The sequence below is a fragment of the Ornithodoros turicata genome, unplaced genomic scaffold (assembly GCF_037126465.1).
Source record: "Ornithodoros turicata isolate Travis unplaced genomic scaffold, ASM3712646v1 ctg00001007.1, whole genome shotgun sequence".
Classification (NCBI taxonomy): Eukaryota; Metazoa; Arthropoda; class Arachnida; order Ixodida; family Argasidae; genus Ornithodoros; species Ornithodoros turicata.
Genome location: NW_026999438.1, coordinates 45,282 through 69,032, shown reverse-complemented (window position 1 = coordinate 69,032; position 23,751 = coordinate 45,282). Strand labels below are relative to the sequence as shown.

The window sequence follows — 23,751 nt, the reverse complement described above, 5'->3', positions numbered from 1 at the left end:
GGTAGATCCTCGTAAGTAATACCCATGACGTCATCATCATCGTCGAAATGTTTGAAGAGTTTCGTTTCCAGTGTACAACACTTTTGCTGCGCGTGAAGTCGGTTTTTTCCCGCCTCACATATTTCGGGAGATTGGCAGCGCCCGCTTCTTCTGCACCAATTGTGGTGGATTGTGGTCCAAAGGTACGCTTCCTCGTTATTTTTTAATACGTTCTATAACCGTTCACATTTTTTCAGAGCAAAAGCATTGGACGGACCGATTGATTCGCCCGTTTCTCGGCTGTCGGACGGTACCGTTCGACGTACGTTGCGAAGGACTTCGACTATTGAAGGAAGATGGAGAAGATGGACCATCAGTGTCACTCTGTGACTGAAGAAGATTGTACGTGTGTGTTTGAGTTAAAAAAACACGCGTTTCTCACACTCCTTTCGTTGCAGATTACGAATGGCTACTGACGGGAGATCTGCCCTTGGTCCTAACCTTCAAGCCTCCTCCAAAGACCTTCTTTTTGCGAATCGGCGATCAACTGACTACCTGTCGCTGCGGTGGACTCTGGTCGAGAAACCCCAGCCATTGGTTAGACTCGAGCCTTCGTCCGTATTTGGGCTGCCTTCCCGGCTACGAAACCAAAGCTGGAGCCTAATTCATGTGTAACGAGAAATAAAAAAAAGGTTGTCTACTCTCATTCCGTCTCAGTCATGATGACGCCCGAGCAGAGGTTTGCCACCTTTGTGCAAACACGAATGTATCGGGACTTGCTGCGATTACGCGATTATATTCACGGCGATAGCTGCGAGGGAGACTTTCGCTCGATTCTCAAGACGATACCCCTACGTCTGTTCACCGTCAGTGGGAAGATTGCAAAGAAAATGAAGCGTTTCGTAGATTACAAGCTCGAGCTGTTGGAAAAGTATAGACGAGGAGAGACAGTCGACCCGTGTCTCATCAACGCGGGTTTCAACCGACCTATCGTCCGTCGCTACTGGCTTCTCCACACATCCCTCGACGTCACGGTGCAGACCGGCGACGACGGCGGTGAGCGTCGGGTCAGCACGTTGGAAGATCGTCTCGCAAGGGTCTTGTGTATGTCGTGAAAAAATAAATAGACTATTTTTTACGAAACGAGTTCGCTCACGAGGAGACGTTTTATTGTTTCGTCATTCTCTTCGAGGTTACAGGAAAACATGGATACACAACTTTTCAAGCTGTAGCGTTTCGACATGCGCGTGGCTACGTAGATACAAAAAAGCCCGCAGTAAGGCGAAAAAGGCGATTGAATACACTTGTCGTTATACTCGTCCACTACAGGTAAAGTCCTTCGAAGGTTTGCTTCGATGGGGGGAAGTCCGTAGCTGTCGAAAAACACGGCAGACCCGTCGTAGTTTTTCAGGTAGAGCACCCAGTGCTGCCCGCGTCTTCTTCGCTCTTCGTATTGATGATTAAATAGCCGGGCTTGCGTAAAACGAAGGCTTCGTCGGAAGCGCAAATGCCTCTCAGCATGGAGGAAGCGAGGGGGTTCAGGGACACGAGTTCCAAGATGTCGCTCTCGTACATCTTTTCTTATGGGAAGGTGACCGTACGGTCCTTGTCGACGTACATGAGCTTGGGACACTCGGAAATCAAGAGGACGGTGACCGCGTGTGGAAGGGCTTTAGCGAAGCGTAATTGCAGGCGAACGTTTCCTTTTCGCCACTCGTTCAAATGCGAAGGAGAAGAACACTTGTCCACGTCCAGGTTGAAGTAGAGGAGGAACCCGTTCGTTTTAAATCGCTCGTAGCTATACTTGAAATGTTTCTCTCCCAGTTCTTGCAAGAAGTTAAAGTAGGGAATTTTGACGAGGTCGTTCTGAAAGTCGTACTCGGCTCGCACTTGCTGGCCGTCCACGGAGAGCATCGAATGAGACAGGTCGTAATGACGGAATTTGTAGGGGTTCGATTGGATGTCGCCGAGAAAGTCGGACGTGGCGAGCAGGGCGACGCATAATTTGGAAGGCACCCTTTCGGGGTAAACGTTTTCAAAGTGAGCGTCCAAGCTCCCGGCACTCAAGCTCCGCACCTTGGTTTCCAATCCGCGTAACACGTAGATGGCCGGCGTGGTCTGAAGCCGCCGCTCGTATTCCAAAAATAGGGAAGGTGCCAGCGTCACCTTTTTCAAGTGTAACGTCATTTCTTTAATGTCCACCTCGTAATTGTACGTTTTCTTGTCTTTGGGGACCGATACGAGTTTAAATTCGTCGTTGTTTAATAGGAAAACGACGCGAATTTCGACGGCAGGTACCATCAGGCGCGGCTGTTGAAACAGGTCGGTATTGATCTGACCGACCAGGTTAAAGTATTTTCCACCCTTCGTCGCTTCGTAACGTTGTTTCGGACCGCGAGACGAGACGTCGTAATCGTCCTTTAAATGTTCGTCGTCCTCGACATAAAGTCCAGCCGCGTGCACTGTTTCTTGAGCCGTGGGCGTGGAATGAAGCACCACGTCCAAAATACTCCTGTAGGCGTACAACTCGTTGGAACTGACGAGCTTGTTGTTCGCATAAACGGTGACCGTCTTAAACATGCCGCTCAACAGGTGGTTTATTGGGAAAACGACATCTTTCTCGTCCATTTCTTCCCCGTCGTCGCGAACAATGCGCACGGTCAAAGACACGAAACTGCCGTAGAGATCCAAGTGTGCCCTTTGCAAATTTTGAATACAAAACTCGATCACGGAATTATTTACTCCGTTGACCGGATAAAAAAGTTGGTACGAAGTATCTTCCACGCCGTATTGAATGGAAGGGGGTTCGAATATCATCACATCACTCGTTAGACAGATCGGCGTCTGTATTTTTCCTTTCGTTGACGTCATGACGGAGCGCGCGCAGCGGATGTGTGACCTTCACGGCGTACCAAAGATATCTGCAGGTGCGTCGTGTGTCGGCGCCTTTTGTTGTCGTTTGCGGCGTTTCTTCCCATTGTTGTTTCCAGAGCCCTCCATGGAATCCAGCACGTCTCTCCCCGTTGCTATGGCCGTCTTTTTTACTGCACGCGATATTCCTTCGCCATCGGCCAAATTCCGCGCCAAGCGCTTCAACGTTCTCTTGGCGATCGGTTTTATTTGCTGCCAGATGGGAACGATAAACTTGGATATGTTGCTCAACACACCGCCCCCTCGTTGGAAAAGGGGTCCCGTGTACACGGGAATTATTTTGGGGGAATTACGGTACATATTTGAAATGCAACGTTAGATTGGTTCTGCCTTTGGACCGCAACGGCAAACGTCTTCCCGTTTCGTCCGCGAGAACGATCGTCACTGAGGGAATTTCGAATTGAGACAAGTTAAAATACTGGATGTTATCTAACGTGTAGGTGACGACGTGCTTGTCTTTCTCGTAATAAAAGGGTAGTATTTTTAATATAGGTTTTTTCCCGCTCCCCACGTACGTGGGTTCCACGATATCCGTGTACACGATTATGTTGTGAAACGGGGGTTCCAGGAGTACCTCGACTGAGCTCGTGGCATCCTCATCCCCCGTGAACACGGTACGCGATTCGAAGCCCAAAAGCACGGCCAGGTACTCGGAAAGTCTTAGGGTGGAGGTGCCCTCGGAAAGCCGAATTTTACATTTCTGTTCGATTCCGTCGAAGCTGAAGCGTGCCCGTTCGCCTACGCGCTGGTTAATCGCATTTAGAAGTGCTTGCGGCGTCGCATAATAGCCGGGAGGCACATGTACTTGCAAAGATCGAGGAATTTTCGTCTTGATCGTGAAAGAAAATCGGCGCGCTACGGGGAGAGAGACGCGTAGCGTTTCTTCGTGTCCCTCGACGGGTGTGAGATGTAGCAGCTTGACAAAGGGTTCCGGCACGTGCAACCCTTTCGGCGTTTTCAGAGAGTACACGTTATCCGCGAATTCTAGCGAGGCGTCCAGCTTGTGCGTCTGGAAATACTTGTTGAGTGTGTTCCGTAGGGACGTGGTTTCCGAATTCAGAGTGACGTCGCCGAAAGCGACGGGTGCGGCGTGCTCCAATAAGATGGAGGTGGCTTCGCGTTCGCTCAATTTGGGAGGTTTCACCGCACGACCTGCTTCGCGGGACGCTAGCGAGGCGTCGAGCGCCTGTGCGAGCCGAGGGTCCAATTCCACGGCTTTCACGTCCACGGGTAAGACGAAGTCGTATCGCGATTTATTGTACGCGAAAGAAACGTCAAATTCCGAAAGGGCTTTTCCCAAATCCCTCTCGAGATCCGAGGTGACACGAAAAGTTCTGCCGGCTTCGACCGTGTCCTCGAAAGAAACCTCGATTTTCGCATCTTGCCTTTCGTACCCGATATTTAAAAAATCGTTACTTATGCTGAGATCCATCAGACCGACTTTATACCGATTCGAGAGCTGAAGCGGACTATCGAAAGCTACCGTGAAGGCGTTGAGTTTATTCGAGGGAAACTTATCCATGCTGGCGTTCGAGAGCAGGTGGACGTAGATGTCTGACATCATTTCCCAATCTTGACCACGTCGCTGCTCGGAACCCAACTGTCGTGTTCTTTGTCGTAACCGAACCAGCGAACCAAGGAGAAGCTCTGACCGTTCAGTTGCTTCTTTCTCAGCACTTTCGTTACTGGCCAAGGCTGATTGGCGTCTCGGGTTACGACGAGTACCTCCTCCGGGTAGAAAGATCCGTCCACTTCCTTACCCCGGTAATCTTCCAGGTGTACGACAGGAGGAGAGGTGTCTCTCAGGCGGGAGACGGTGAAAATCTGAGGCGACCAACTCCCTTCCGAGCTCTTATGAAAACCTTTTCTGTGTAGTAGGACCCTCACTTTATCCCCCAGTTTGAGCTTCTTTTTCACGGAGGGTACGACGGGCTTCCCATTTATCTTATTGAACAGCTCCAATTCGTTTTCGGGCGTGACTTCGGACGGGCTGATGCCCAAAGTCCTGTGTTTGGTGGTGTTGTAGTCGCGCACGATCTTGGGAAGCGCGGAAACGAAGTGGTATTTTCCCGTTACTCTAAAATAACGGAATATTCTGTCGCGTAAAGTGCGTATGACGCGCTCTGCCTGCGATGCTTTGATTACTGGAGAGAAGGTAGAATACATGTGTACCTTCTTTCGTGAGAGATACTCCTTGACGGTCTTGTTGTAGAATTCCCCGCCTCTGTCGCAAAAGATGCGTGTAGGTACGTTACCTCCCCGAAAAAGTCTTATCATGGCCCTTTTCATTTCGGCGGGGCGCTTCGTCTTTAGTGGGAGGGTGCGCAGAAAGCGGGAGAGGGAATCGATTGCCACGAGAATGTAGCGGTAGCCACCGTTGAATCTCTTGTATTTTGAAAAATCGGCGAGATCCATTTGCCACACGTCGTTGATCTTGAGCGCGATGATGCGTCTCCTATTAAACTTTCTTCTGACCGGATGGTGGAGCGTGTAGGCATCCAGCTTTCTGAGAATGGCGAGAGCCTTCTTTTTGCTCAAGTGATGCGCTTTTCTATAGCGTTCCACACCCCCCAAACCACCCTCTGGTTTCTCATATCCCTCCATAAGTCGTCCACGCAATGGAGGCCTGCTGCTGCTGCTGCTGTTGAGGCTCGCGAGATTTGGGTAGAGAAATCAGACGCAATAGTTTCGAGACTTTGGGGAACCAGGAAGGTTTCTTTCCCGTCTTACGTTGCAACAAATAATTGACGAGTTCGTAAACGGAGGAGTGTCTGATGGGCTTGCCCGACACGGAGACACAACCCTCGCGATCCCAGGAAAGAACCTTCTTTAATTCCGAGACGACCCTTTCCGCTTCCTCTTCGTCCACCTCTGGAGAGAGGAGCGAATAGTCAAAGTCATTTGTAGCGTCGGACGCCTTGTTTTTATTGTCGTAGGGGTCAAATCCGTACTGCTTGAGTATGCGATACAGTGCTTGCAGTATGAGTTTCACTTTGACGTCGTCACTCTCCTTCGAGGAAAGAATGTTTCCGATGGAGGTGGTCACTTCAATTCTCTTGGCCATTGGCGAAAAGGTTCAACACGGCGGAAAGCAGGAGAGGAACCACCGACGAAAGAACGCCCTGTCCTCGCTGCTGAGACAGATAGCGCTTCAAACGTTGCGGATTCTTGTGAATCTTTTTGTAGGCGAACCGTCGTAAAAAGCGTTTGTGCTTCTTCAAACGCGCGAACGTATCTGGAGCTAGAGCCACCTTTCCGTTCAATACATTGAGGCAAATTTCGGAGAGGTGTTTCATGTCGGACGAGGACGAACGTCTCAAGACGTCGCGGCGGCGTGGAGGGGGTAGAGTGGAGAGTACTTTGAGTAAAGTGAGGTGAGGGCGGAGATTCATTTCGGAGCGTAGATATATTGACGTTCTCCCGGAAAGATATTGCTACGCAACCTGTGATACTCGTGCGTATAGTTGTGAAGATCCACGAGTAAATATGCGTGGGGCGACGACATCGCTTGTTTATATGCGTCCAGAAAATACTCCAATCTTTTTCTGCCAAATAGCTGTTGGCCGAAATGTTCCATCTGGTGCACGCTGCGCACGGTGCGCCACAGGACGACGTAACTGGCGTTGTAGGATATTGTTCTAAAATGGCTACTGTCGAAAAAGATGTTTTGAACGAGTAAGAAGATCGACGCGTTGGCGTGGTGAGAACCCCGAATGAAAAGATCGGTCACCTCCTTCAAGGAACCGGCGTCGGTCATGTGATCGTCGACGACGATCAGCGTAGCGCGCGACGTGTCCCACTCTCGCGGTAGCTCCTTGGTAAATTTTACGGAGTCCCCGAATTCGTCCTGCATGCTCGGCGAAGCATATTTCTGCACGTAGAATATTTGTGACGGAGGCTTGTCCACCACGTCGTTCAGGTTCCTCAACACGTTAGCAACGAACGTAGATTTGCCGCACATGGAGGGACCGCTTAAGATACAGCGAAAAGGATGACGGAAACGAAAAAGTTCGGGGGAAGACATGTTACGTGCGTACACGTTTCAGGAAGAGAAAGAAGAGACTGAGGCTCGAAGAGAAATGCATCGCTTTTATTTACACATCCTCGTCGTCGTCCTCTACATCGGAACTGCGTTCCCAATACAGATTGTCCAGGCTAAAGTTGGACTTCTTTTTCGCCAGTCTGTCCGCCGCTAAGATGCGGTCGAGCGTCTTCATCTTGTCCTGACACATTTCTTGACGTGCTTGCAACCATTCCAGACGGTGGACTTGAAAGGCTTCCTCCACGATGCCGCGTATAAATTCGCGAACTTCTTCGTTTTTTGTCTTTTCCTTGCGACGACGAGAAACGCAGGAGAATAAACCACACATGGCGTTTTCCACGTATCGGTCAGAATGATGACGCGAGCGCGGTGCGCGCTGCCTTTGTACAGATAAACGCGCGCGCGCAAAGAACGGAGAATGAAAGCGAAACTGAAAAGCCACCCGTCGCCACTAGGAGCGCGCGCGCGCGCGCAGCAGAGAGCCGCATCCATAGCTGCCGCTGCGCGTCGCCTCTCTCAGTTTCTCTCGGACCGTCGCGGAAGACGGACGTGCGCTCCGCGCGCTCGCTCACTTTCTGGCTGGATCTCGTAGAGAGCAGACGTGTGTTCTCCGCGGTCGCTCAGTTTCTGCCTGGAAGTTGCCGCGGGGGAAAAGGTGAGTGATTTGACGCGCTCCTTTTCTCGTATGTTTGCCGTGTTTAGCGGTGACCGCGCTCGTGTTAAGCCTTTTCTCGCATGTTTAGACTTGTTTTGCGGTGTCCAAACTTGTTGACGCATGTTTAGCTATGTGTGGTTCCCGCCTTGTGTTAGCTGCGTAGTGTTGAGGTTATGCCCAAGCGCGCTCGCGTGAAGCCTTTTCTCGCATGTTTAGACTTGTTTTTGCGGTGAGCAAGCCTGTTGACGCATGTGTAGCGATGTGTGGTTCCCGCCTTGTGTTAGCTGCATAGTGTTGTGGTTAGGCCTAAGCGATCGCCCCCGTGAGCCTTTTTCCCCGATGTGTACTGTTTTCTCCGTGCTGTTTTAGCAGTAGCGGTTACACCTTTTCTCTCGCATGCCTAGACTTGTTTAGCAGTGCTGCCATTTTTACCTGCCGCTAGTATCTTGTTCTGTCTTTCTCGTCTAGAGCTATGACGGTGGCGGCATCTGGTGTGATGCCTTGCAACTACATGGCCACCTGTCGTCGATCTCTGCAACTGCTGGGTGCAAACTACCAACATGGCGGGCGCTGGTCACTCGGGTGTTGCGGAGCGGCTTCTTCGCCGCGGCATCGTTGATTTTCGAATAAATTGTTTCTCTCCACTCTATCTCTATCTTTTCATTTTATTTTCTACCTATTTTTTATTTTTCATCAGCTCAACTAGCCCACAACTCACACAGTGGTCTGGACACGTCCTAGATGCGCCCCAATTAGTGTAATGACTCCGTGAATGATCCTGATTAATGTGGGGGGTCCCAATTAGCTCTAATTGCTCATTAATGGCGTCCAGGCCACTGTGTGAGTTGTGGGCCAGTTGAGCTGATCCCATACTACTCCTCGTGAGCCTCTGCCCACGGAAACTTGGACGCGCCGGGCCCTGGGGACTGGAGGAGGTCCTCCAGTGGTCGGAGTATCGCTGCGCAGGATGGCACAAAACGCCGATAAAAGTTGACCAAGCCGAGAAAGCGGCGCAGCTGACGGATTGAAGTGGGGGTCGGAAATTCTGCGATGGTCTGGATCTTCTTGGGCAGAGGCGAGATTCCGGCAGAGGATACGAGATGGCCCAAGAATTCAAGAGAGGGCTTGCCAAACTCGCACTTCTGGGTGTTGATGACAACGCCGTGGTGTTCGAGGCGGGCAAAGACTTCGCGGAGTTGGTGGAAGTGCTGCTCCTTTGTTTCGCTGACGATGAGGAGGTCATCCATGTACGCGAAAACGAAGGGGAGGCCTCGCAGTATCGAATCAATAAAACGCTGGAACGTCTGCGCAGCATTCCTCAAGCCGAAAGGCATGCGCAGGAATTCAAAGAGCCCGAAAGGTGTCACAATGGCTGTTTTCGGAACGTCCTCTGGCGCTACGGGAATTTGGTGGTATGCCTTAGTGAGATCGATTTTGCTGAGATACTTGGTCCCGGCTAGGTTCATTGTGAAATCCTGTATATTGGGCAGCGGGTAGCGGTCGGGTTTCGTAGCGATGTTCAGGGCGCGGTAATCGCCGCATGGCCCCCAGCCTCCGGTTTTCTTGGGGACCATATGTAGGGGAGATGCCCAATCGCTGGAGCGCTACGGAATGCTGGGCGGGCGATGCCGATAGCCAACATATGGTCGAATTCGCTGCGAGCGATATTCCACTTCTCAGGGGCGAGACGACGCGGCTTGAAGTGCACCGGGGGCCCCGACGTGTTGATATAATAATTGACGTCGTGGCGAACGGGCTTCGTCCAATCAGGGGGCTGGGACAGAGAAGGGAATTCGCTGATCACGGCAGCGAAGGGAGACTGAAGGGACGAGAGGGAGATGGCGGGCAAGGAAATGCGGGGCGTTGATCCCATGCCTGCTATGCGCAGTCCCGTGTTCGAGTCAAGGAGGACCTTACGACGCACATCGACGAGCAGACCAAAATGCTGCAGAAAATCTGCTCCGATAATAGCCTGGTCAACGGCTGCGATTTTGAAGATCCATGGGAAGGAGCGACGTAGGCCGAGGTTTAGCGTCAGTGACTGCTCGCCGTAAACGGGAATGCTGGTGTTGTTGACAGCGGTCAGGTGGTAAATCGTGAACTTGCACTTGTTCGCCTTGCTGGCCGGAAGGATACTAATCTCAGCACCAGTATCCACAAGGAAGCGCCGACGAGATGCCAAGTCGGCGACGAAGAACAGGCGGTCCCGATGGACAGGAGGGGGGGGGGGCGCTCGCCGCCTTTAGCGCTCCCCGGGAAGGTTTCCCGGCCAGGAACACGGCGGTTCGCAATTGCGAGCTTGAGCACCGAAGGACCAGTGGTACCAACAGAATGGTGAAGGGTTGGCACGCTCTGGAGAATGGGACCTACGAAATTGTCGGGATCGTGAACCGCGACGGAATTGCTGACGTCGAGGGGAGGCAGGGCCACGGTTCGACTGCGTCGTGGCGATGAGGGCACGGAGCTCGTGAACGTCGTCTCGAAGAGCGGCAATTTCGCTTGTTGGATCGGCAGGACGGAAGGAAGGCTGAGGAGCAGTCACCGAAGTGCAGGGTGCAGACACGTGAGCGGGCATCGGGAGGGTGGCCTGCATGACGGCTAGTGAATGCTGCGCCACTTCCAGAATCTTGTCCGCATGAAGCGCCAGCTCTGTTAGCGAAAGGTTGGTTGCAGTGGCCAGTATCATCTGCACGGTAGATGGAAGGCGCTGTAAGAATAGCTCCTTGAGGAGTGCTTAGTCAAAAGTTTGGGCGCGGTCACCGAGCAGGCTCTGCATATGCCGTAGAAATTGGGATGATCGCCGGTCTCCGAGATCTTCGGCGGAGAGAAGCTGTTGGTAACGCTTCCGGTCGGATGCCATGGTGCGCTGAATGATAGCAGCCTTAAGTGTGTCGTAGGGCGTAGGGCCCGACGGAGCGCAGAGAATGTCGGTCACATCAGAAGCTACCTCGGGTGGAAGGACGGAAACGACGTGCTGATACTTCGTCGCTTGCGTGGTGATGCCAGCCAGTTGGAATTGGCATTCGACCTGTACGAACCAGATGGTAGGGTTCGCAGGCCAAAATGGCGGTAGTCTCACGGAGACGCGACTGACGTTGCTGGTGGACGAGGACTCCTGCATGGCAAAAGCGATCAGCGGTGGGTATGCAGTTGGATCAGCAGGGTAGTTCGGGTCACCAATTGTGGGTTGTCGCGACGAGGGATAATGAAGGGACAACCACACAGGCTGACGGTTGGCATGAGAATAGCTTCTTCTTCTTCTTCATCTTCATCCTCGGGGAAATGGCCGTTGTCCACTAAGGGCGAGAATAGCTTAATGGCGGTGGAGCGGAGCTTGGTGCGGGTGGTGCGTGCGCACACGGCATCCCTCATCTTCCTTGGGATGCCGTGCCACTACAAATCGATAACGACGGCGTTGGCTACGAGGCTTCGCAGGGTGCAAACGAAATGCGATGAGCCGACACAGGTTCTGGCATCGGGACGATGCCACGTCTACGGAGGGGGCAATGCCACGAATCATCTTCGAGAAACTTCCAGGGCAGGCACGAAACGGTACATCTCATCCCGGCGCGTGCTGAAGAAGAACCAAGAAGATTCCAGACACATCGCCTGCTCTCTGGCAAACGCACGTGCAGTTTCTAGACACTTCGGCGCGACGCTTAAATGCTTGTGCGCTCCAGGCTGGAGCATTCATTCTTTGGACTCAGTTGTGTTCAGAGAGCTATCACTCTTGTGCTTTTGCTACCAAGTAGTTTAATAAACCGTTTGCTGTTTATTCGACGACTCGCCGGCCCATTTCGCTTCGTGACATTATACTGATGCAGACACAGCCAGTAGGTGGTGTCCTAACTGCTAACATTAGGTAAAGCAAGCATGTTACCATGAATGTGAAACACAGCGATAATCCTGCTGAGTGTCCTGAGTATAGCAGTGGTCTCAAAGAACAAACAAAAGAAAGCAGGAACTTAACTGATACAGGATTGGCAATGGGAGAAAGAAGGCAAGACACATATCAACATATCCTTTAGTATCAACATGTGGACTGCACAACAAATCCAAAGGATATGCTATTCTACATTTTCCAAAAATGACACTAACATTTGAGTTGAAGTCCCTAGATACAGAAATTTCTGAAAACTAAAAAGGAAGAGTCCTGAAACGAATTTTGGAACTGTTTTGTAAGGTCTGGTTGTATGATACTGTGATTGAATGTTTTCGGCTTAGGCTCAGTGAAATGTATGACCACGGAGCAATGAGCTACACTTTTCTACTGTGTCACACAGAGGATATGATGACACACCTAAATGGGTGAGATATGCCAGCCTGCTAAAAAAAAGCCTGTAGGTTTTTGTGCCGCACAGTATGAATAATTCACATTGGACTCTCATCCACTCCTTGCCTGGCATGCAAATCACAGACAAGCACAGTAGATGGAGAAAAGTATACTGTGTGTGACAGTGTCAGCAGCTATGGCATAGAAAATGCGTTACTATGATCGAGGACCCTGCCTGCGGTTGTCGTCCACGGAAAACCGCAACTGTAATTTCAAAAACTGCGTAGGGCTTCATGAAAATTTTGGTGGTGCGCTACTCACATTCAGTATTCAAGGAGGACAAATATGCAAAAACGTTCATCATATACGTCTATACAATGAATATTAGAAGGAATTTCTGAGCCTAAGAAATTTTCATTCCTTGTGTGCACGATCAGTGTATGAACTTTTACCTGTTAAGTGAGATAAAGACTTTGGTAGCAGATTGCTTCTGCAGAGATGAAGACTTCATTAAATCAAAGATTAGCACACTTGGTCTCCATCATAGAGACCAACCACGAGGACAGTGGAGGCTTGCAGTAACTAAGAAGACAGGTTTAGAGCATCGGAAGGACTGCTTTTCAGAGGAGACCTGCAAGTAATAGAAATATTTTTACGTGAGTTTCACATACATAAAATGACCATGCATGTCGGTCATTATTGGGCACATGCAGTGTTCACTGGAACCATCGTCTATTTTGCCCTTGACCCGACTACTTTTAATTAGATCAATAGTCTGAAATCCTTACTTGACGAAAAACAAAATGCCTTTGAACAGCGTGGCACATGATGTGCACATTCATTTCATGTGTGATTGCATATGAAAGTAAGAAGCCAAAAAGAAAGGTTGCTGTCTAGTTATTGTTAAATACCACGGACTGTGCTGTATTGTGCTGAGCAAAAGTAAGAGCAAACAATCAGAACTTTTGTTGTCATAAATATCTCCGATGTCAAGCGTCCCAGTATTCTTGATGAAGGTAGACTTTTCATCATCTTGTACATGAGCAACAGGTACAGTTGATCTGTACAGTTGTCACTAGCGATCATCCTTTGAACTGTTCTCTGCTTCAGCGATGCCAGCGGAACAACAGAAGTGTTACCTGCGATGACTTTATGCTGCATCACCTGAACAGTGTGTATGGTACGTGTTTACCTGCTGTCTTTGTCCCAAAATTTGGAATATATTGCTCACAGAAATAAGAGGTGCCAATTGTCTGTGTAAGAAGTTACGTGAATATATATAATTAGAACTTCTACATATTTGTAATATATTTTGGGCCTTTCCGTAGCTCTGTTTGTACCCTAATAATTCGATGTTCTTTTATCATTTCTTTTTTTTTCCCATGCCGCAAGTGTCTCCACTAGCATTTGCTATTGACCCCTCGGCAGAGGTATACATATATATGTTAAATAAATAAATAAGTAAAAATGAATGTAGAGTACTCTGGCAACAGGATCAAAATAGTTACACATGTGTGGAGAGTGATCGCTTTCAGTTAAACTTCTTGGCAAGTATTGCAAGCAGCAATAAGTGTTCTTTTCTGTCGTTTCTTCAGAAAAAAAGAGGCTAGAAGCATTCGAGGAAGAGGATATTATTAATGGAGAAAAAATAGATTGGAGGTTGTTTCAAGCACCACTCAGAACATGGTCTGAATCACTTATCAATTTTTCTCTGGACAGCGTGCAGAGAGAGAGAGAGAAAAAGAGGGACTTCATATACAAAGCATTTTAAGCATTGCACATGGGTATCCGCTCCATGTCAGTTCACTTTACGAGGCACGAAAAACCAAAATTGCCAAAAATGTACTTTACCTGACTCGCAGTTTTTCTGAAACGTTAGTGTAGAGAATTTTGAGAGTGCAATGCTATGCGTGCTGGGGTAGCGTACATATGGTGAATGAACGATTTGGACATGGGCTCTGATTTTTCCATAATGCCCTTGTAATTAGTAACTACGATCAAGTGTGTCATGTACAGAATTGTTTCGAATCATCAAAGTCTTAGTCAAAGCAATTATGCAAGTTTTCAGGAACCATGTTATTTAAGATAAAAAAAAATTGCGAAGGGGACAGAACAGGCCTCCGGAACGGGTATAGGTGAGCAAGCCTTGTGTTGTCAGATGGGTAAATATGAGTGACTGAAGCCAAATTTCGATCAGCATATCAGGTGACAAAAGGCAAATAAGATGCCACATGTAATTTGGCTCTAAAGCAAGTCAAGGAAGAGAAATGATTTGGAAAGGGGGCGGAACTGGTCTCAGAGACAAGTAGGGGGCTCGCCTTATCTTGACAGAGGAGTAAGTATTAGCACCATTGGTGCCAAATTTGTGCTAAGCATATCAGGAGGCAAAGGGAAATCAGATGCCATAACTTATTTTGCTCAAAAAGGAGGTTATTGGGGAGAAAAGGTCTCAGAGAGGAGTAAGGGCTTGCCTTATGTTGCGATTTCACCTGTGGATGATGAAGTTGAAATAACAAGACGGGATATTTTAGCAAATGTCAGTGTGGTGAAAACTAAGGATACCTTGAAAGATGTATGGCGTGAAATGCACATAGAAACAGGAAGCCAAATTACGCGGGCTTCATTTTTAAGCTCTGTGATATCAACCAGAAGAAAACACAGTAGGTGTAGCTTAGTTTTTCCATGCTCACAGAAGAAAGCATTTCGTCTGAATGTAAGATGTGTCTTGAGTATGCTTGGAACACAGGCAGGGAGCCACTGCAACTAAATCGCTTATAAAATGAAGCATACTTGTGTTTAGTGTTGAACAAGCCATTCTTAAACAGTACATGTGCTCTTAAGGCCTTAAGTAAGGCCTAAAATCTTAAGTAAGGCCAAAGAATGGAAGATGCGCACCGGTTAAAAAGCTCAATGAGGGTTCTTGACTCCATTAAGATGATAGTTGTGCTTACAATATGGAATGCCTTGAAAGGTCAGTTGTAAGTCCCGCATAACTTGTAGGTCCTGCAAAAGAACATAAGATAAACACCAAACATCAATATAGTGTGAGCCCCCCGACGAAGTAAGTAGTGCTCCGAATGGTACGAATCCCTCCCCAGATTTTTATCTGGGCCAGATGAACAATAAATGCAATGAATGGACCTTATTCGAGAAATAAATATGTGAAAGATTGGAGAACAGACGAGCAGACGGCCCTGGCCGACGACCCACGGCTACTTCGATCGGTCACTGCGAGATAACTACTGCTCGGAATGGTACGTATCCCTCCCCAGATTTTCATCCGGGCCCGATGAACAGAATAAATGCAATTAATCGACCTTATTCGAGAAATAAATATGTGAAAGATTGGAGCACAGAGGAGCGGGCGACCCTGGGAGACGACCCACGGCTACTTCGATCGGTCACTGTGAAATAACTACTACTTTGAATGGTACGAATCCCTCCCCAGATTTTCATCTTGGCCTGATGAACAGAATAAATGCAATTAATCGACCCTATTCGGGAAATAAATATCTGAAAGATTGGAGAACAGAGGAGCAGACGGCCCTGGTCGACGACCCACGGCTACTTCGATCGGCCACTGCGAAATAACTACTGCTCGGAATGGTACGAATCCCTCCCCAGATGTTCATCTGGGCCTGATGAACAGAATAAATGCAATTAATCGACCTTATTCGAGGAATAAATATGTGAAAGATTGGAGAACAGAGGAGCGGGCGACACTAGGACACGACCCACGGCTACTTCGATCTGTCACTGCGAAATAACTACTGCTCTGAATAGGCAAAAATCCTGCCCCAGAAGCTTAGGAAGACGAGATGAACGAGATAAGAACAAGTGACACACTTACCCTGTTTAATATTAAAACTGGGCTCACTTGATTCCACCAACAAGCTATGCTTCTCAAACAAGACGGGGACAAATAGCCAGTGATTCACTCTATGCCAACGCAATCGGCACATAGCCTCGTTCTCAGGGTCGAACTAGAGCTTCTCCTATCTTGAATATGTGACTCGCCCCCATTGTGCATGGTTGGCGTCGCTGTTTGTCGAGAGCACGGAGGAGAAGTAAGGAGACCGATCTCGCCCGGCGCCGCTCGGAGAAACCGTGGTCCCTAATTCCTCGAACCTTTTGTGGCTGCGCCGCGGCGCTCGCGTGCCGTGGTAGGCTAGACTGCGTAGCCTCTCGCCTTGGCAATGCATTTTTCAAATTCTACTCGTGCAGTACATACGCACGCAAGGAAATAATTTGATAAGTAAACGTGATCTTCGCATGTCCAGCAAAGTTCACTTTTTTTGTTTTCTTTGTTCTGCTTCTTGTTTTCGTTCACAAGCACATGCTCTTTCAGCACAGGGTAAGTAGAGTGGGAAAGCCTCCATACAGGGGATTCCATTTCTGCCCCGGTGAGGAGAGCGATCGTAAATGTGGTAAAGGCCTGTGCGTTGTGCAAATGGCTATTTTTGTCAGCGTATGCGATATGAAGAAGATAAAAAATGCAAGCAGCTGTTGATACATGATTACATCGTACACGAAAGTCCCGAGACACACGAAGACGCACGAACGACACGACAGATTCTCATGTCGTCCGTATACGTGTGCCCGTGTTCAGAGGGTTTTCGTGTGTCCGGCGAGCTCGTAAGCCCGTTAAAAGAAAGGAATATGGATGTGTGTTGTTAGAAACAATGCGGATTAGTTGTACAGAAATGGTTTGTGACACTTTTGTTATTATTGATCACAAGGCCAGGAATTAATGTCGTCACTTCTATGGTTAATGTCAAAAGTCTCACGGGAGAGGTTTCGGAGTAACTTATATTTCGCCACAAGAAATCCCACGAAGACACACAAGCAGGGACTGCAGAAAGTACATACTTTTGTGCTCAGAGGTGCGCAGAGGTCAAGAGGAAGCAAAATTAAAGCATTATGCAAGGTGAGTATGATTGATAGTGTATGTACAACGGGAATTATCAAGATGTACATATATAATGAGAGAAAATGAGAAACATGTACATGACAAGTCTTCATTGTAGCTTTGCTTGTTTCTGAAACTGCTTTGTCTTTCTTACCTTTTCACCGTGTAGCTTGTTCTCCATTTTACATGCAATGTGCATTCTCATTACAGTGTAATATGAAATTGCAGACCTCGTTAGATCATGGCTGTGCTCAGGGTTGTTAAAGTTTCAAAAGTAACTAAGTTACAGTTACAGATAATCAGCTTCAAAGGTAGTTAAGTTACAGTTAGTGTTACTGACAGGAAAAAATACTGAGATACAGTTACAAATACCTTGGAAAAGTATCCGAGTACGGGTGAGTTACCTTTTGCAATTCTGTACGCAGACCATATCTTTCGCCTTTGGCTCATAATAGGTGTCACTCTAGAGCCACAGAGACATCCCCTCTTGAGTAATCGTACGTAATTGCAGGCAAAACATTGAAAGGAACGCCTAAACTGGGGGTAACCGAGACAGGGACAGGTGAGACGCTTAGAAACTTCGTCTTCGGCTCACAGCGGAGACATTGCAGCTCAAGGTTCCCGTTCTCCTTCGTTCCGATGAATTTAAAGTGCTCTCGATATTGTGGCCACGGTACCTCTGACAGAACTTTGAGGCAACTTTGCTCGGGCTGCTCGTAGTTACAGCCTCACAGACCGCGTCTGCGCCCGAGGTGGCGTCGACGCCTTCAAGCTCGGCCATTCTCTTCACTACCGCCAAGGCCGCCAAGAGAGTGGTGAGGAACAAGGAATCTCACGTGCGAGGTCGTGAGCACGTGCAGCAAGGGCGAGGAGGAGTGGAGCTCGTGCCTGGTGTCGGCTAGGGAGCCTCGACCACTGATCTCTATAGTAATAGGCTGGATAGCGGATTGAGGGTGCAACCGTACGGTCACCGGCCGCCATCTTGGGAAGCTCAAAACATTGCCGTCCGGCACTCAGCTGTATTATGTGCATGCGCCTTTGCGTAGCATTTTTGTGGTGTCATGCCCGCCTGCTGTGGTTATGGGTGTGCTGACCGTACTGGCAAGGCACCGGGGACGACATCTCACAAGTAAGTGACTTGGTTTTACAAATAAATGTGATTTATTAGTCCACGAGCGGGGTGACAAAACGTTGCTGTTGATGCATGTGCGCGGCACTTTGTGAATCGTATCTCAAGATCTCAACGTTGAACTTTAAGCCGTACGTTATCTGGATAGAGTCATTGTGATAGTCTAGCCTTCCTGCAGTTCACGGGTATGGTCTCGGCACGCAGCAGGCGTTGAAGCGCGCTTGTCAGCTGTGATATCTACGGCTCAGTTTGTTGGTCACGGTATCGACGATTGCTTGCTTGGATTAGCCTTGTCATCCCTTCCGTAATTGATGGCATAAATTGTTCTTTGCAGGTTCCTTCACGGCCGCCCAGAACATTTAAACAAAGTGTGCGGTAAAGGCGAAAGGACTGGACGCCGTCGACGACATCACTGGTCTGCAGCAAACATTTTAAAAACAAATGCTTCGACAGAACGGGCCAAACCGTTCGACTGAGGCCTGACGCTGTGCCCAACAAGTTCGACTTCCCAGAACACCTCCAGAAAGTAATAATGCATGCGTCATATGTAGAGGCCGGATTTATATGCACTAAAAGCTGGTTGAACACACATGCATGAAAAATTCATTTATCTTGCTCAAAATATGCACCTCTAGGAATTCACTTGCATGCATTTAAAATACGCAACAAATTCACTGGGGCAAAAGTATCTTACTTTATGTAGTGCACAAAAAGCATGCAGAGTTGAAAGCATAGATCGAGAAGTTGCCCGTCAAAAGGAACTCGTTACAAAGTTACAGTGTGAAAAATACAACTAAGTTATCCAGCTCGAAACGTAGCTTGAAACGTTACAGAGTTACTTAAAAAAAGGAGTTACTCCCAAGTCACTTCGGACACAAAATAACACTACACAGGTGCAGCTGAGTTCGACCCTGAGTTGCTTGGGTTGAGTTTTCGTTTATGTCCAACAATTCTAACGTGTTACATCTTATTCCCTGTCGGCACACGATGGTTCAGCTTCATTTCAATAGCAGCAGTTCTTACTTCCTGAACAGAATACTGTCATAGACTGGACATCATGTTTTATGACATAAAATGCTGTCGAAGAACCGTAAAGAAAGCAAGGAAATAAGTGGACGTGAGTGAAAAGCGAGTTAGTAACTTGGAATGTAGCTTAAGTTACTTTGGCAAAGTTACCTGAAAAAGGAGTTCATCTGAAAGTTACCACGGCGCAAAAGTAGCGAGTTAAGTTATATAGTTACCAAGAAAAGGAACTTAGTTACAGTAACGAGTTACCTCGAACTCTGGTTGAAAGTGTGTATTTGCATGAAAATCTAGCCTCTAGGATCATGTTCCCTAGTTAAGAGTTTCAAGCGATGGTTGATGATTGGAATCAGTACTGCATGAAGGGTACCTTAAAGCTGCAGCTAGTCCAATATATGAAAACACTCCTGAATTATGCATTCATATGCAGTAAAAGCCACTCCATATTGGATAGGACAATACTAAGATGGGCAAAAGCATATAAAGAAAAAAGTATTGCATGAAAATGTTGTCTAACGTACAAACTCGTATTAGTGGGACATACAAACACACCAGCCACATGTCTCTTTGGTGCGTTCCAGCATGTTTACTTTACTTAGAGACAATAAATAATTTTTCAACCTCGAATGTCTACTCTTTATTCTCGCTGCTTAAGTTTGCAACAACATATGTTTGAATGCAGCCCAAACGAAAACAATATGATCCGTCTGATCAAAGAAGTTGCCCAGTGCTACAGCAGTATCGGACTGTACCACCTTGCCAAGGAATATACAGAGAAGGTGACAGCCAGGCCTCAGCTGCGAAAGAAATTGTCAAGGTTGATCATATTCAACAACCAGTAATGCACTCTGCCCACTTACCTGCTTGACTGCTTCAAACTTGCTGTTGCAACTGGACTTGTGATACTTTGATGTTAGAGCTTTCACCACAAGACCTTGCTACTTAGCCTTTTTATGACTTATCCACTCTACCTCTAGTCATTTTGAACTGTCTTTAGCGCCATTTATTTCCCCAGTGCACATATTTCTAGTCGATATGTTTTTACCGTCATATAGCCTTTATATCACATATCATTCTAGTCCTTTGGAAGTGCTTTAGTGCCGTTCGGCATTTCGTGTCATAACTAGTCATATCTAAACTTCCTGTGCAAAGACTACCAAACATTCCCTGGCATTCCACACCGCCGAGCAGAAAGGAAATGTGAGAAACACGGGAAGCAACACGCTGCACACACTGACAGACGACAAAGGAAACCTAACACGACAAATACAACACCACACAAAACCAGCAAATCACATAATCGAAGTTCGAAATGCAAAATTGGAACGACACGACCTCACACGAGTACAAAATAGACAGGAAATAACATGTATGTGACGGGATTTCACACAAAAAACGTAAGGAACCCAATCACAAGGGAATTCTGCAGCGATCCGTGGCAAAATTTTAGCGAAGCAGCAAGGGAAGCGCTCACAAACAGCAAAACTTGTCACAGCTTACATGCATTCCTATGGGCTGTAATCGCTCTTTTGAGCACCGCAATATGGCGGCCGGTTGTCGTACCCTTTCCCGCGATACCCTCACCCATCCGCTATCCAGCCTTTATACATAGAGATCAGTGGCCTCGACGGGTTGCTACAGCTATGGTGTACTTGAATACTGGGCAGTGTGCCGTCTGCGCGCGTAAACAATAGAGGCCGCAAGCCCGCTTCAGCGATGACGGGGTGAGAGGGCGCGTAGAGGGCGCTGCCAGTAGCTGGAGTGCTCAATCTGTCAACATAGCCGTGGTGTTGCGCGGTAAACACGTTCAAATTGTGTTGTTGGTGGCTGTATTTTGCGGGCTACAGTGCAGTGACTACCGTGCAATGCTGGAATGGCAACAACAAATGCAGCGCAAGAAGGGCGACGGGCCAGAAGAGACACCACATGTTTTGTGCCGGGGTGTAACAGCGGTTACCGGTCCTGCAAAGAACGTCGGTCCCTGTTTCGTGTGCCACTTGAACCAGATCGCCGTGAGATGTGGTCGCGCAACATAAAAAGGGGTGACAGGGTTCTAGACGAAGGAAGCGTTGTCTGCGAACGCCACTTTGAGCCGTGTTTCATTCAACGCACGTTTCAAACAGCTATCAACGGGGAGGTCGTGGAGATTCCTCGGGAGCGACCACTGCTGACAAGCGACGCTGTGCCGACCATTTTCCCGGACGCGCCGAAGTACATTTCCAAGCCCTTGCCCAAGAAGAGGAAAGAGAGAAATATTTGTGACCAAGCACTTCCCGAAGCTAAACGGAAGCAACTCAACAGTTCAGTGCAGAGTGAAACAGAAACGTCGGACAACCGCACAGAGGACTCGACCAATGAAGCTTCTGTCGCAGAAAGTGGGCGTTCGCCCTTCGCGTGTCTGAAGATTCCACAATCATGGTCAAGAATCGTCCTGCCTGACTCTCAGAATGACTTTCATTACAGTGAATGTGAGCTTGACGCATCAGGTGAGAAAGGTGCATTAGCATTGAAGAAACTAGTTAAGATTGGTGCAGAACAGCTACAAGCAGATGAGGCACTCCCTGTCGCAGAAGTATACCTCAGGGGGAGAAAGTTACTTGAGCAGGCGGTACATACGACAGCAGAAGCTGAGGCCTTAATTGAACAGGTCAACAAACTCAACTTGTGTCCCGGAACAGGTGTCCAGCCAGCGGCAGGCAATTGCCCATCATTTAATGGAATTTTTTTTTCAAAAAAGTGCACACTGTCCGTCACGAAAGGAGACATGCCGTGCATACACTGCAAGTACCAGCGCAAGTTGATCTATAATCAACTGTCGCGAAGAAGACACCAAAAGGTGGTGAAGAACAAAAATGCTGCAATTCGGCAGTCACTACGACGAATGAAAGTGTCGCTACAGAAAGCAAAAATGAACATAAGTCAACTAAAAGCAAAGAATGAACAGCTGCCGGAGGAAATCTTTTCGGAGAGGATTAAAAATCTACCTTGCAAACAACAAGCTGCTGTTCGAGCATGCTTCGAAGCAGCCCGGAGGAAGTCAAAGAAAGGCATGAGATACGAAAGTGAATGGCTTTTGGAATGCATACTGATGCGTATGCGAAGCCCTAAGTTGTATGAACATCTGAGGCAACATGAAGTGTTGGCATTACCAGGCCGCACTTGTCTCAAGAAAGCCATGCAGCACTTCAAGAGTGGCTTTGGCTTTAATCCGAACATCTTTGCATCACTACGGGAGAAGACAAAGGATATGGACGAATTCGGCGACATGGGACGATAGCTTTTGATGAGATGAAGCTCTCGGAGCACATCGACGTGAAACCCTCAGGTACAGCACTGCACTTTACTCTCCTGAGTTAATGGACAATTGCAAAGTTGTACAGTGGCCTTTTATGTGTTCTGTGTTGTTTTACTTTGTGTTACGAATGGCAGTTTTTCACCTGCTTTGTGATTTCCAGGCTCCCTTGATGGGTTTGTGGATCTTGGACAGTTCGGTGCACAGGATTCCAGCCAAGAGCTCGCTGACCACGGCTTGGTTCTCATATTCCAGCCTTTCACTGGTAAGGCACATGATATTGAATGCATTTTTTCTCACTCAGCTGACGCACCTAATGCTTTTAGATTAGTAACTGCAATGGCGTTGAAGTACTAACGTTATTTTTGTACGACCTAGGAAACTGGACACAGATCCTGGGCGTCTTTGCTTCGAAAAGCAATGTGAAAAGTGATGTACTGGCAAAGATTGTCCTTGAAGCAACACTGCTCTCTGAACAAGCAGGCCTGATTGTTGATGGCGTCATATGCGATGCCGCAAGCTGGAACCGTAGCATGTGGAGGATTTTCGGAATAAGAGGTAAATTGCTATGTGGCTTTGTTGTACTATCTATATGTGGGTTGAGGGGGAGCTGACACACTTATGATTGTTTTGATGGCCAAGACTTTACTGTGGCATTCAAGATTTAATATTATCTGTCGCTGTACTTTATTCATTGCAGGCTCTGCTTCAAACATCAGGTGCAAGTGCCCTCATCCAGCAAGTGACAGTCGTGCTTTGTACTTCTTTTCGGACTTCCCACATTTGGTGAAAAATGTCAGAAATGCGTTTCTAGCTGGAGGCTTCCACACTCACAGTGGTCGCATACATGCAGACTACATCAGAGAAGCCTGGAGATGTGACAGTGAAAATGTCACATTGAAGGTCATGCCCCACATCAGTAGAATTCATCTTTTCCCAAATGGCTTCGAAAAGATGAGAGTTGGCCCAGCACTGCGTCTCTTTAGTGAAGAAGTGATGAAAGGACTGTTTTTCTATAGGAAGCAGGTTGAACAAGCATATGGCACAGCACGAGAGACAGAGGCGTTTATTCTCCGAATGTCAAAGCTGATTAGAATAATGACCTCGCGCATCCCAAAGCTGGCACTGAAATTAGAGTCTGCTGAGGCTACATTCTTGAAGGATTTTCTTGAATTTCTAAATCTATGGGAGTTGCACGCCCCAAACTCGAAAAGTGGGTTTCTTAGTGCAAGTACAGCAGAAGGCCTCCGTGTTACTTTACAGTCAACTCTGGACCTTGTGCAGTACCTATCTTCAGAGTGTGGTTTCAAGTATCTTCTCACATCCCGACTAAGTCAGGATAAATTAGAAAATTTGTTTGGTATTGTGAGACAATCTAATGGGACCAATGACCATCCAACCCCAGCACAGTTCCTGGTGACTATTAATGCTCTTGCATTCTATAATTTAGCTCGGCCTCCGAAGACAGGAAACTGTCCCACTGAATTGGTAAACTCATTGCTTGGCCATAGCAATATC

General features: G+C 47.9%; 1 long non-coding RNA gene across 1 annotated transcript; it reads left to right on the top strand.

Annotated features, from left to right (window-relative positions):
- LOC135376073 (uncharacterized) lies at nucleotides 1–286 on the top strand. Its single transcript, XR_010417524.1, has 3 exons — nucleotides 1–11; nucleotides 72–182; nucleotides 237–286. It is a non-coding gene; the product is annotated as an uncharacterized LOC135376073 (long non-coding RNA).
- The last annotated feature ends 23,465 nt before the right edge of the window (nucleotides 287–23,751 follow it).